We start from the raw sequence: 15,454 nt of genomic DNA on the forward strand, positions 1-15,454 counted from the left end.
CGACATGCTATCAATGTACGTTGACGTCGAGCATCGAACTTGGGACACCATTCTGCCGTACGTAACGTTTGCGTACAACACCGCCCTGCAGGAAACAACCCGACTGACCCCCTTTCAGCTTGTCTTCGGTCGTCAGGTGACCACTCCGTTGGATGCTATGTTGCCCGTCGACCCTTACTGCGACTCTGACGCTGACCTCGACGTAGATACCTTCGTTCAGCGTGCTGAGGAAGCGCGTCAACTGGCCCGCCTGCGCATCCATCGTCAACAGGAGACTGACGCCGCTAGGTACAACTATGGGCGCCGTTTCGTCAGTTATGCGCCCGGCGACCTTGTGTGGATTTGGATACCTGTTCGTCGCCGCGTGCTCTCTGAAAACCTGCTGCGCCGATACTTCGGCCCTTACGAAGTAGTGCGCCGCATCAGTGATGTGACTTATGCAGTTGCTCCCGCCCCGACAGCTTGTTCATCGTGCCGGTCGCACCGAACTGAAGTCGTACACGTTGTTCGCATGAAGCCTTACCACGACCGGCTACCTGACTGAACTGCGGTCCACTGCAGCTGTGTTCTACCCTTTCGCTGACTTTTCTCTCTTAGCCGCATCGTGTCGATGCTGCAGAAGAGGGGGGCAGTGATACGTGCATCCGAAGAGACAGAAGTAGTGCATGCACTAGAAGAGGAAGATGTTAATTGGCTCTCGCGCGCGCGCTCGAACTTCTGAGGGACCGCCGCAGGTTTTTGCGTCTCTGTGCTGGTGTTATTTTTGGCGTTGCACGCTACAATATTTATTTTCACCATCGTATTGCTGTGTGAACAAATAGCAATCGTTATAAGCATAAAGAGAGACCAAAACCGTGCTGTTAAGGCTAATAGTAAACTCCATTTAGTCAGTCTTTACATAGATACAGTTTTTACTCAGTCTTTTTAAGTACAGTAGCACTGAAGGCCGCATTCGCGAAAAATCCATGTGTCGTTCTGGTCCTCCGGTTGAGAGCTGTTTGCCAATGCCACGGTAAGCAAGTCGTGATGTCTTCAAAGCTCACATGACAAATGCAGCAGGTTAGTCGCCTGCTTTTCCACTGACAGTTCCGCTGATAACTACGATGACAACGCCGCCGATGACGCCGGATTTTCTGCTGAACTGTATTCGAGACATTGTGTCATGTATCTACTTTCCTTCGTCAGTGCAGTGAAAACACACAGAACACACGTACTTGATATGCCATTTTAATCACATCGGCGTCCTATGAATAAGAAAGAAAAACCTCGGTAAGGAGTGCAAAATCAAGATAACCAGTGCAAAACAGAGATAAACAATGCTAGACAGGCCCCACACTGTCAGCGCGGCTAATTAGCTTTTAGAGGTGCACTGAGGAGGAATGCGGCCAATTTCTCTAATTTAAATCGGATTAACGTCGGGCTCCCGCCTTTTTTTTAATTCCCCGCAAACGGTGGGAGGAGTCGATCAATCTTTCATCCGGTCCCGTGGCGGCTTGCCGCTCTGCCATCGGCGGAGTGATACGCAGTGGTCGGCGGAAGCAAAGAGCCCACGCGTATTTTTATTTCCGTGGGCCTGATTTGCAGCTATGTAGCCCCTGACTATCTATTCAAGGAAAGCTAAAAGAAACAAAATAAAAGCGAAAGCAAATCCACCACGCGACTGCCTGAAAGGCACTCCATGCGTTGGTCGACTCCTCCCACCGTATGCGGGGAATTAAAAAAAAAGGCGGGAGCCGGATGTTAATCCGATTTAATTAGGGAAATCGGGTGCACAGGGCAATAAATTGAAGTTTCTAAGAATGCTGGGAACGTGTAGATCGAGTTCCCGCGGCAAAAAGACGAGTTCAGATTCCTCTTCAGTAACCTACCAACTGAAATCGACCGACATTTTTTCGTCCTTTTTGTTGAGGTGTCGATATTCATTGCAAACCTGAGTCATTAGTTTCTTTGTTTGTCCGTTACGGATGCTGGCAGCTCTTTCCGCAATGCCAATTCTAGGGTCGAAGAGTAATGGTGCGTTCACTTCGAAATATTGTCGGTGCTTGTGGGAGCATCGAAGTCGATTCCTTTAGTTGATTGGGACGCTCACTAAGGGGCCCCGCGCTCTTCAAAGCTCATCTGTGAGAGCACGGATTCATCTGCACGAAGCATCATGAACTTAGATCGAAGATCATAGATCGCTTCAGGACTTAGTCACGAAGTACATGAACACTGTCACGTTTTGAACTGGAGAAAAACTAGCGCCATACCATGCACACTACAAAAAAAGAATGAAGACGAGACGCAAGCGCCAACTCAACAGAAATTTTATTGAAGCCAGGAAGCACCTTACATAAGGTGAAGTTTCAAGGGAAAAGAAGGGTGACATGGAGAAGAAGGTGAACAAAGGCAACCATCAGGGAACGCAGAAACATGCAGCCAGCAAAAAATCACAAAAGAAAAAAAAACAGTTACTTGATAGCTGAATCTAAAAAAAATTGAACTCGGAGGCAAAAAGAGATAAAGATGTAGTGCTGACACACCTACAGCCAAATTTCTTTGTGTAAAAAGCCTACAGACTAACACTTACAGTTTTATCTGTGCTTTTGCCAAGATTCTTCGTCTCACTTAACCACGCCCCGCCACCGTCGCAGCTCATTAAGTGCGGAAACAAATGTGAGTATTTATCTTTCAAATGTGATAAATTTCGTGTATGGTCCCCCAAACGCTCGTTGATGCAGCGGCCAGTCTGGCCGGCATAAAACTTCCCACGCGATAAGGGGATAGCGTAGACCGCTCCTACGGAACACTTGGTAAATGGAGTATCGTGATTCATCTGGCAATCCCGTTTTCTTGAGTTGCAGATTAGGGGCGAAAACTTTTCAAGCTTGTTAGGAGCCGAAAAGGCGACACTCACGCCATACCTCTTAGCCACTTTCCTCAAGTTGTGCGAGGTTTTGCGTACGTAAGGCACAACTAGCGACCTCTGTGTCCTGCGACGATTTTCTCTGGGATTTCTTCGCGTGCCGCGCTCAAGTTTTTGAAGAAGGGTCTCGCAAACAGTAACCAACACAGAGCAAGGGAACCCAGCCACCGAAAGTCGGCTCATCTGATTTTGAAAGCTATCTTGCAACTGATGTGGGCGCAATTTCTTGAGAGAAGACTCCAGGCAATGTGACGCTATTGCTCTTTTTACAGCCTTGGAGCGTATAGAATCGTAAGGCAAAAGATCTTTTTTTGCGCGCGGGTAATAGTCCCAGCAAACGTGGCTTTCAAGGAATGATAGTTTTAAGGCTAAAAACTGTAAAACATTAGTGTCGGGTAGATCATGGGTAAAAGTGAGTGCAAATCCACGTTTGCTAAAGGTATTTAAAAACTGCTGTAGAGGGGTAGGCGATGGACGTCTGCTTTTTTAAGAGCACTAGGAAATCGCTCACATATCTAAAAACCTTTAACCCCTCCCCCCCCCCCTATAAAAAAGTTTATGTAATGATTGATCAACCTTTGTTAGAAAATGTCGCAAAGGGGCCATGCAGTACCCTATGCACACACCGCTACGCTGCAAAAAAGGCAGGTTGTCAAAATTTACAAAAGGAGAACTTCAGCAAAATTGCAATAAATTGATAAAATTATCAACCGACAGTCCTGGAGAATTCTGGAAAGACACCTCGCCGTTTGAATCTATGCATTCCTTTACAGCCAACAAAAATTGGTCTTGAGGAACAGAGTAAAACAAATCTTGCACATCTGCCGAAAACCCAAAGCCGATGTCGTTGGTACTCTGCACATATTCAGCGACAACTGTCGAATTTTTTGTGGGGGAGGGGTCGTCCAGAAAAAGTAATTTAAGATGTTTCTGCGAGAAACCGCTGACATTCTTTTGTCAAGATCCTTCATCGCTGACAATAGTCCGGGAAGGTATTTCTCGCTTGTGGGTCATGGCTCTGAAGAAAGCATTTAGGCTATTATCCCTGCTCTTTTTTATATCCTTGGCAAGAGTTTGAAGATTTAAATTCTTGCAAAAGTTGATGAATTTTGTCTTAACTCTAACAGCACTTTTCTTGACCTGTATAAAGTTCTTAGTGACTGCCGCACACGCTTTCTGATTGTACATTTCCTCAGCCAAAACAACAAACCATCTCTCTGTCAGCTTGAACAAGCTTAAGGCTGTTCTGCCTAAAGAAGGTAACGACACCTTTCAACATTCTGTCGTTCTGCGCACCTACGCAGTTTGGTGAACAGTTCCTCAAACAGTCCATACCCTCTAGGAGGCACCGGTCCTGGTTCTCTCCATCTCTTACATTTAGGGCCAATTTCCTGTTCGCAGCGATGAGTTCGTGTGCGTGAACACCAGGCTCCAAACTGCCCGCATCTGCACTCACTACCGGCCCTAAGTACAAGTATTCGATTAATACTTCCAGCTCCTCTCTGGCTATCGCAAACTTCTGTTCCCCTTCGAGTCCCTCGGTCGCTACTTTAGCTTTAGCCTTACTCTTCTGCTTTGCTATCGAAAACATTCATTACGCCGCTCAGGATCATGATCTTGATCACTGAATTTTTTGCCTTAAACCTGCGTGCATCATTAGCGTGGCTTAGCTCTGAGAACAAGTGTCATGAAATCAAGGATTCTTCGTCTAAATACAGTTTGCACACTGTTTTATAATTGGCATTACATCTGTGCCACGCTAGGAGCATTGAATAACGGGCTCACTCGATTTACATCCTGATCTTTACAACAAGCTCCTTCCAAATTTTTCTTGCATCTGAGCTTTGTGGTTTAAACAAAGGAGTTGGTGATTAGGATTAGGAATTGACACGCAAAGCATTCATCCCGAAACGAAGCAAGGCTTTTTGCACGGTTTTTACGTAACAGACTACGTCAAGCAAATTTTAAACTTCACACGACACTTCCATGAATTACATATATTCAGTAATGACACAGAGTATACATGCCAAAAAGAATGCCTGTCTTTTTGAACAGCGGATCTTCTTGATAAAGGAACCGTGCGTACTCGCATAATGCGCGTTTACTGGATCTTCGAGCGTAATCGTGAAAGGCGTTTCGCCTCTGTTTAGTTTTTACGATCACCGTTCTTCAACTGAAGCTATCCAGAGCACCAAACGCCGCTGCGTAGGTGACAAACTCTGCATTATTGCACTGCAAGTGTTTGAGACCCAGTCATTCGCACAATGACGGATGTCCCTCTGAAGACATTTTCATTTATTCAACGATCGCAAACATTAATACAAAAAGCTATCATTACAATAAAACTGCAGGAATCAGTAAAGGAAGTCCTGATTAAAAAAAATCGAGGTAGTGTCATCCTGTTTGCACCAGTACAGGAAAATGTGCTTGAGTGAGCAGTGTTTTGCTAGGAGCATGTTAGGAGTGCTAAATAAATATCAGTGGAAGCCGTAACACTGCAACAAATATCAAAGTCAGCATTCTAGAGTAAACCTATTCGGATAATAACTAAATTCTCATTTGAAACATGAGAAACCAAAATACAAAAAAAATGTTTGGTCCTCAATGTCTGGATGGTAGCGTCTACTTTTTTTTCGGAGAATGAAAGATTGTGACACGAGGAAGACAAATATTTACTTTTTGTAGGCGGGCTTCATGGCGATCACATTGATACTAGTGCTGTCTATGCGTCGTACATCCCAAGGCAGCAGAACGGTGGTAGCTACCGGGATGGGCGAGCTATAGGCGATGCCACCTACTCCGTGCAGGTACGCAGCTGGCTACCGAGAGTATCGCCGGTGCGAAGGAGAGCTGCACGCAGTTCAAACACTCCGTGGATATGGAGAGCACTGTGGGCATGATTCGCGAAATGGCGCTAGTAGAGGCGCTTGGGCGTGTTAGTGTTCGTGTACTGCTCTCAGTAACCTCTACGGAGGATGCAACAATGTATTACAAATTAATAGTTGAAGAGTCGGGCGTCCCAGTATTCAATGACACCGATACTCGAACAGTATCAATATCTGGACAAGAAATGCGGCGCGTGGAGAATCGCAGATACCTGTGGCTGCAAAATAATGAAGGTGATTATTACAGACTATTGAAGAGCATGTTACGAATAAAGGAAAGGGGAACGCGGTCGAAATGGGGCATAGAACGCTATAGTCATACAACAGATACGGAGTAATAACCGCGGTTGGAAACGCTGTAATGGTAGTGGGGATCTTATTTTGGTCGTTTACTGTACTTGAAATCACGTGTGTTTGTGTATAGAGATTAACGTGAGAATGGTTGCCGAACTGGTTTCAAGTTCTGATGGAAGGACGTCAAACGAAGCTGTGCTGCGGGATATGGGTTAGCTGTCTGTTCGAGCAGGAGAGGCACAAAGCAAAATATCATTTGAGGAAAGACTAAGACAAAGATGGATAGGAAGTGGTAGACGATGAAAGCATCCGGATATTTCTACAGCAAGAATAGACCCAAGTTGAATGAAAGGAATCAAGAAGCTTGCTGCGGGGTGCATAGGTAACAAGGAGAGGAAGTTACCTTGAACTTCAAAATGAAAATACACGAATCAGACATTGCATGCAGGAGGTTGAATTGGACAGAAAACTTATTGCGTTGACAAAGACCCGAAAAAAGCGAAAACTGGAAAGCAGCACTGAATAATACTTCAAATGCAAGTGCCCCTCCTAGTAAGGCTAGAATAAGTTTCTTTTAGATTGAATAAATTTGGACGTAAGCATTTACACTCAGACTTATTTGCGCTGCCTGAGAATCCTTTAGCTTATAATTCCTAACACAATGTTTCCGTAACTGAAGGAAGCTGTGCATAACACAATAAACATGTTCTGGCAGACTGTAAAGGAATAAATCCGCTCATCAATGCGGACATGGTTGGCGTTCCACATTTTCGCTTTACGAATAGCGAAAGTAGGATGAACTTACCATTAGTAGAAAGGGCGCAAGAGAAGAATACGGGGCCATTTCAGAGGCAATCATGCCACAGATGCGCATCGACCTCTTGCATTTACCTAATATTTATAAATTAGGAAAAAAGGCATCTGAAATTATGTCCACGCAGAAAGAATTATTGAACCCCAAAAAATATGTACCACGAAGATAACTACCCTGCTGCTGTGCTCTGCTCGTATTTCCTCTTTCGTTTCTACTGTCTAAAATTGTGTAACTAATCTAAAAGAGATCAGTTGGAATTATTCGCTACCAAGTTTGGCAAATTATACGGCGAACATAAGCACGGGAATTCACCTCTTACTGATGAATTATGACCTTAACTTATGTGCGCTGCGCCTTCGCATTACGAGTTGTTGTTTTGCCTGTTCTGTGTTTTGGACACTTTTTGCGGCATGTCTGTGCGCAGTCTTGCTTTTCATACCGGCCTCTTACATGTCCTCGTTACAGTGTAGTGCGCACTAATTGGTTGAGTAAAAATCATCAGCGCTCGTGCCGTACTCCATCTTGTTGGCGTGATCCTTGGCGCTGCTTTCATCATGAGCAGGGTGTTTTGCTGGGCAAGTTGGTTTCACATTCTGAACATTGTAGCGCTGGCAGACGAGGGACTAAGGAAGGAAGGAGCAATGTGTGTTCCATCATGACTCGAAGACGGTCAACACAGTTAAATTGGCGCGAGCCTTTTAAAGTGGTCTTCAAAAGTCGCCTACATAGCAGTTCCAACAGAGGCTATAGCTGTAACATTCGCAAAGAATCCTAAAGATAGATGCAGCTTGCGTTTGCGTTAAAAAAAGGCTGAAATTTTTTCCAGCATGTTTCATTTTCATTTTATTTCTTCTTATGTGCCTTTTTCTTTAACTCTACTATTTGCAGAGGAGACGAGGCTTGGGCATGTTGGTATGACATACTTAAGGGAAATAAATAGCGCACAAGAGAAGACGGGACAAGCGAGGAGACACAGACAAGCGCTAACTTTCAACAGACGGTTTATTGCAAAATCGGGAGCATATATACACATGTCCAGATAGGCAACAAAGAACAGGATCGAAGATAACATCAAAAAGACACACACCCCCTCGACAGCCATCTGGTTATCGTGCCAGATATGCAAGCTCTTTTTTCGACAAATTAACGGAAGGTTCGCTGACACAATCCGGTCCAAAGCGCACGATGTTACGCACAGACGGTTATTTTGCAATAAACCGTCTGTTGAAAGTTAGCGCTTGTCTGTGTCTCCTCGCTTGTCCCGTCTTCTCTTGTGCGCTATTTATTTCCCTTAAGTATTTGCAGAGGCTTGGAATTTTGTACGAGAGTAGGAACCAAAGCTTTACACAATTGGTATCAAAATGATGCGCCTAGTATGCGCCTTAGTAGCCTAGTGATGCTTTCGCATTAAAATATCTCGCATTTTTAAATCTTTAGAAAAGTATTAAATGAAAAATGTTGCAATCTTATACTTACTGCTATTTGGTGTTTATTTTATCGAACTGCGATATTTATCTGTGCCACGAGCATTCTTCCTCATCAAAACCAATATTCCCATATGTTATTCCTATCCGGCCCTTCGGGTCTTCCCATAAATAAGTAATGCTGCATAGTGAAAGTATACATTTTCGAGGAGCTATCACGGCATAAGAGCATTTCTCTGACCCCAGCACACCATCCAAATATCGCCAGACCTAACAAAACACTTGTGTACACACAACCATGCTGCTCGACACACGCTGTCTATTCTAAAAGCCCTTCAAATATTGCACTGCGGAGAAAGTGGTATCAAAAGTCGATATAATGAAAGGAAAATGTAGCTGGAATCATTCCCGTTTATTCATTTGGTGTCACATCCACTCAAGAATATGTCACCGAGGTAAACTCAAAGGCATACTGCCAATAGCACGCTAACCTGCAATAATGTCGATGCAGACTAATATTTCATACCACCTATACACCATTTCAGCTGCTAGCAAAAGATGCAAACTATTTGTGAGTGTTTTTCATATCACCAAGATTATGGGCACATGCATCATGTCCACGCCATCTCAAGAACAAAAATTAATTTTCTGAATGGCACATAAATGCTTCATCTTGGTGGTTTACAGTGAGTTTATTATTTTTATACATTTTATATAAGTTTGACTTTTCCTATATATATATCAGCAGTGTGCTTTTCGTGGTTTCAAAAGAATAGGATTTGTTACTTACCAGCACAGTCGCGTCTGATTTTCTTCGATCCATCCAAACTTGTCACACATTAACTGCAAACACGAAACAATACCAGCTTGCTCAAGCAATATTTTCATTTCAGAAAACATAAAAGCAGAAAAACGCGTAATAAAAATTAGCGAAATGGTGCAGTTATGATATTTTCGAGCTATATATACAAATCGTGGCTCTGAAAGGGAGAAAAACAAAAAGCAGATTCTCCTTAAACAGCCACTCATAGTAAACTTCTGGAACATGCTTGCAGCTTAAGCAACTAGCACAGCGGAATTGGTACGTCCTATTATGCCTCAATATGGCCTAAATTATGCCTCGTATGGTTGCTTGCTGAGCTATGTGGTTTTAAATCACCATGTGTTCACACTGAACATATCAAAACGACGCCAAGAACATGCAGTTTTAATTGCGTGGATATTCTTCCGAGCCTTACATAAACAGGTCATGAAAAAAATGCTCTTTTTCTTGTCGTCGGAAACAGATGCCCCGAAACACGCGGGGTCGATCCCGGCCGCGGCGTTTGAATTTCGATGGAGGCGAAATTCTAGAGGCCCCTGTACTGTGCAATGCCAGTGCACGTTAAAGAACCCCAGGTGGTCGAAGTTTCCGGAGACCTTCACTACGGCGTCTCTCATAGCCTGAGTCGCTTTGGGACGTTAAGCCAAATCAACAATCAACCATTTATGATCAATGGCACCCTTTGCGGTTAAGAAATTATTGCTATAGGTACAAAGCGCCATAGAGTACGAAGCCGAAAAAAGCCATTCTGGCTATGTTGCTTAGCTGACAGATAGGGATTGCACAAGCAATTAAGGACAACAATTTTGAAAAATCCTCAAAATACCTTAAAATTGGGGCGCCAATAAAAGCCTTGAATATATCCAGCGACAAGTAGGCATTCTTGGTTCCGACATGGGTAAACAGCGTCAGTACACGCTGAAACAGTAAATGACAAACCTGAACGCATCAGAACTGCATTGACAAAAAACAAAGCGCTGACGGCACATCACTGTGAATTAGCATATTGCTTTATAATGTCTTTTACGCGTGGGATTAACTTCCGTAAGTATGCATACAAGATGCTTGTCATAACCTCCATGGCAGGCGTAAAGATTGACTTGGTACATTGCGAACTTTTTGCGAATAGTAGGGCAGCAGTGGTTTTCTTGTTGAGATAATTGTTCATGACTGCCATCGGTCCAGATACTGAAATATGCGGCGAACTGGGACACGTATTAACAAAGAATTTATAACAATCCACGTGGACAGCGGCGGCAGGGTGCCGAACAGGATGAAGCAACGCCAGCACAAACGCCCAAGAACGCTCTGAGAACATCGCCTGAGCCGGACGTTTACCCACCGCCGCTCCTTCGACCACTGCGTCCACTCAGCTTCGTGGATTCAATGAAGGTGGCTACAGACGCCCATTTGACGAACTCCAAAAATTTTACGAGAGCTATTTTGTTTGGATTCATAATCTACGAGAACACGTAATCCCTGCAAATGAGGCCAGTGATGATCAGCCACAGGGGTGTGTTGACCATCATCACGTCACGCATTTCATCGTTGCAGTCCAGCGGTCAGGTTGCCGTATTTGCGATGAAGTAAAAGTCTCCGCATACGATTCAACGTATAAACGCTGCATCGCTTATTTCTCGATTTTGATGAAAATAAAACTGATGGTCGATTTGCGTAGTTAGGCAAACTATGAATTAGGTGCAGCTAGCAGTTGGATTTCGCTTCGGTTCAGGTAATCAGATCCAGTGTTCACGAATGGCAGTTGTTCGGATAGCGATAATGGGTTAATGTCCATATATGCGGAATTGGTCATTCTGGTCTTACTATCCCTCCATGGCGCAGTGGTGCAGCGGTCAAGCGATTCACCACTGCCCATCGGTACTGCCCACTGGTACTGCCATCGGCAGGACTTCGACTTTGTCTTCCAAACAATGGAGACTAGGTGCACAGAAGGGCAAGAATTTGAACAAATGGTAATTTGCCGCATGCCGGCAACAAAATATACTGACATTGTAAACAGTTTTCTTCTTCATCTTTTAATTCTGGTGGGTTAGCTTGGAATTTTTAGGGCAGTTACTTTTAATTATTCATATTTTTGCAAGAAAGTATTGGACAGAATATGCAGATTATAGTAGTTTATCCGTAATTCCAGCGTGAGAAGTTCTGCTCAGGTACATATATTTTGGACGGAGTGATATTCATTCGATAAGAATCAAGCAAATTATCTTTAAAAGCTTTCCGCTTCGCTAGAGCATTGTTTCTTGTAACTTTCTGAGCAGATCTTGTGAGCCAAATATTTTTACCTTCTGGGAAGGAGCTGTGTAAGTTATCTCTCAGGTGGATAGAGCATTATAAATCGTGTTATACTGTTCGAACAAGCGTCCATTCTATCTGAAGTGGCTCCTATTACATCCAGGTACTTGAGCTCCATCGTTCTTCGAACCTCGTTTCAGTGTACTGTGCTGTTTAGTTCTAAACGGACGTATAGATTTTATGGGACTCTAATTTCATGGTCGTCAGACAACTTTATAATATTTCGTAGGTTATTCTGTAACTTGATTACATACCTGAGTGATACTACCTTGTTAGAAATGACTGTGTTGTTGGCGAACAATCACACTGGGACAGAAATGGGTCTTGTCGTAGTCGTTACATGCAATAAAGAAATTACGTACTAGACGATATGCGATTTTTGTTTCAACGTACAAAAAGTGGCACTGTAGATACAATGACAACTTGAATATATAAATCCCGTATTCATTCGTTATTCGTGAAACACCACGTTGCAATTCTACAAAATCTATTTCCAGACAGACCTTTATGTAAAGTATGGTGTTATGGTGACATCAAGTGTTGCATTTAATTATAATTCGACTCCACTTTCTGCATGATAAGATTGCGGCGCTTAGACGAGGTAGAAGCGAGAAAGTTTGCCTGAAGTTATTTATACCGCACATGCTGTAGGCAGTGAAAATTCGTAATCTTCTCGTTAGTTTCCATGCGGAAACCGATGACCCTTTCGTGAGTCCGTTTTATGTCAGCATTCTCAGGATATCGGGAGGGTCCTCACGGAATGTGGTGTCGGCCGTGAACGTCTGTTTCTTGAAAGCAGAGCGTATAAAGACGTCACATGCTCTTGGCTGTGACGGTTGCAGTGGACCATCTGCTTCAGGGACTCGAAAATACTGATATAGGGGTCCTTCGCAACTTCATACCCGAAGTCTCCATCCTCGGCTTACATGTTCCACACAGTATTAAAGCCATAGCAAGGAGAGTGCTATAGCGGATGCGCGTACTGAAGGTACATTATGCATCACCCTTATGTGAATCTCTCGAGCAGGTCATGGAGCTGCATATAAAGCGATGCCTCACTTAGATACAGGGTTTTTGAAATAAGCTTTGGTTTTCAGTAGAGTCGAATGTACCTACAAACTGCGCACCATCAGCTGTTGCGCAAAATAAATAGACTGATTGTTGTGCGCTGCTCGACTGCTCTACACTAGAGTGACGCAGTTTGCTTGCCTTAAGAGTGCTACCTTACGCAGAACCACCGCAGACAGCAGAGTCCTTTCGGGCGGGTGAAGCGATCCACGTGATCTAGTGGGCCAGGACAGCGTACCACGAGGCTGGTATTCAAACTTCTAAAATCTTGCCTTTGGGTAATTCCTGCGCTGTGCAGTAAGTTTGCTTCCATCGCTGCCCCTCGTTCTTGTTTACCACACTTCTTCGTCCAATTTCCGCTTCCTAGTTTAGTCCCCGTATTTTGTGGCTTATGGTTTGATGGATGGAGTGGCAAATCGTGGATTCCAACCTGTAAAACCAAGGGTACGATTAGCCCCTTTAGCGATGTTTATGATATGAGATGACTACCCGGGTCCTTTAGACCAAGACCCGCTGGGCCTGGAGGTCCAAGCACCAGAGCAGAGCCGCCTCCCAGTCCTCACGGGTAGGGTGGGAGTTTGGGGAAAGGGCTGTGTTTTGCTCGCAGGCCCACAACATGTGGTAGATGTCAGCTACCTCCCCGCAGTGCGAGCACCGGCCAGTGACCGTAGGGTCGAAATGTTTCATTATAGCGAGGCATACAAGAGTATTCGTAAAAAACGTTGGATATCACTGCGGCACCCGCATTGGAAAAATGCGTAAGCATGAGTTTTCAAACTTCGCGCCACGCTTCGTTTTCAGACTTGGTGCCACGCGTTAGCTCCGCCCGCACTTCCTGTCACGTGGTGCCACACTTCCGGCGTTTTCAATTTGGCGTCACGTTTGCTCCGGCTCCGCCCACTTTTTGGACATTTTTCGAACCAATTAACTAATTAACCCACCTCAACCCCCCGATTTCCTGAACGAGATTTTTTAATGCTTTATCCGATGGTACCATTAATTATCGTATAAACCCCATTCGTTCGCACGTAATCGTGCGGACATGCTCGTGATGAAACAAAACCGCCCACTTTTTGGACATTTTTGGCTCTAATTGACTTATCAACCCACCTCAACCCCCCGATTTCTCGTACGAGATTTTTTGAGGCTCTATCCGATGGTGCCATTCTTTTTCGCATAAACCCATTCCTTCAGACGTAATCGTGCGGGCAAGCTCCGCAAACGTAGCCATACAATGCTTATACATAAAAATTCGGAGGAGCACGCGTTCGTCTGCTTTCCCAAGCCCTTTTGCCAGGTGTGAACAACGCTGATGTTGATGCTGATACCATTTCAGAATTTAACAAAACCGGAATGAGGAGGCGAAACGCAAAATGCGACCGTATGCTGTGCGTTGTCAGTGTTGGTTAAAGACCCCCAGGCGATCGCATTCCGTTGGAGGCGAAATGCTAGAGGCTCGTGTACTGTGCGAAATTTCCAGGTGGTCGAAATTTCTGAACTCCTCCACTACGGCGTCCCTCATAGCCTGTCACTTTGGGACGGTAAAACCCCATGAAGCCATGAAATTATTGCGGAGCCCTCCACTATGGCACCTAGTTCTCTCTTCCACTCTCAGCTTCATCACTTCGCACACGGCGCGATTGAGGTGACCACGTAGAAGTGAAACAGTTATTGCGCTATTTTCTTTTCCCCAAAAAAAATTGGCAGTGGTTTAACTCTTATAAACCTAGTTAGACAGAGCGAAAGCTTCATTGCACTTGGCTGCGCTTGGTTAGACGCTTGAAATTGAAAATTGGTTTTTGGCAAAGGAAATGGCGTCGTATCTCTCGCTCATATCTCGACGGACGGACAGAAAAGGGAACGAAACACAGCGCAGTGTTTCGTTCCCTTTCCTGTCCGTCCTTGTTTCGTGTGCGCTGCGAACACCTACAGCATGAAAAACCAACTAGCCGAAGAAAAGAAGAAAGGAAGGAAGAGGTGCTGTAGTGGAGGGCTCCGGAATAATTTGGGAATAATTTCTGAGGATCTTTAACGTGCGCTGACATCGCACAGCACATGGGCTCCTTTTGCGTTTCGCCTCCGTCGAAACGCTGCCGCCGACGTCGGGTTCGAACCCGGGTACTCCGGATCAGTAGCCGACCGCCCTAACCGCTGAGCCATCGCGGCGGGTAGCTTAAAATACCTCGCAGGAGTTTCTGGCACTGTCAGCCGCGCTCTCATCTATGGCGAAACTGCGTGCGAGAGCGGCGTCTCCTTGAGCGCCGAGTCACATGCATAATCACATGGCCACATCTGTCGAAGCGGCGGTCGGAGCACCGCGGTTGCACCAGTGGCGCGGCGAGTCACGTGGTCTGAAGGCGTAGCCACCCCTCCGGCGCTCCGCATAACCTTTATTCCGAAACGAGGCAAACCTCTAGATCTAAAAAACCTACGCCCAATATCCCTCACATCCTGTCTAGGCAAACTATTCGAACATGTGGTCCTGTAACACCTACAGAACTATATGGATGATCACGACCTATTCCCCCACACGATGATTGGCTTCCGCAGTCATCTGTCCACACAGGACGTTATGCTTCAGATTTCGGATGATGCCCTCCACCTCCAAAATGCAAAACGCACGCGAGCAATACTAGCTTTGAACCTAACCAAAGCCTTTGACAATGTCAACCATTCTGCCATCCTAGAAGCGCTCTCGGCACTAGAAACCGGCCCGCGCACCTTCAAATACATTTCAGCTTTTGTAAGACACCGCACAGCAGAAATCTGCTTCGGGTCTCTCTCCTCCCCAACCTTCACACTCGGCAGGAGAGGCACCCCGCAAGGGTCAGTCCTCTCTCCGCTGCTCTTCAACATAACACTCATTCCCATGGCCAAGGCTTTGAACGCAATACCTAATCTCTCGCACTCCTTCTATGCCGACGACAT

The sequence above is a fragment of the Amblyomma mixtum genome, chromosome 4 (assembly GCF_055824585.1).
Source record: "Amblyomma mixtum isolate Tamu chromosome 4, ASM5582458v1, whole genome shotgun sequence".
Taxonomy (NCBI): Eukaryota; Metazoa; Arthropoda; class Arachnida; order Ixodida; family Ixodidae; genus Amblyomma; species Amblyomma mixtum.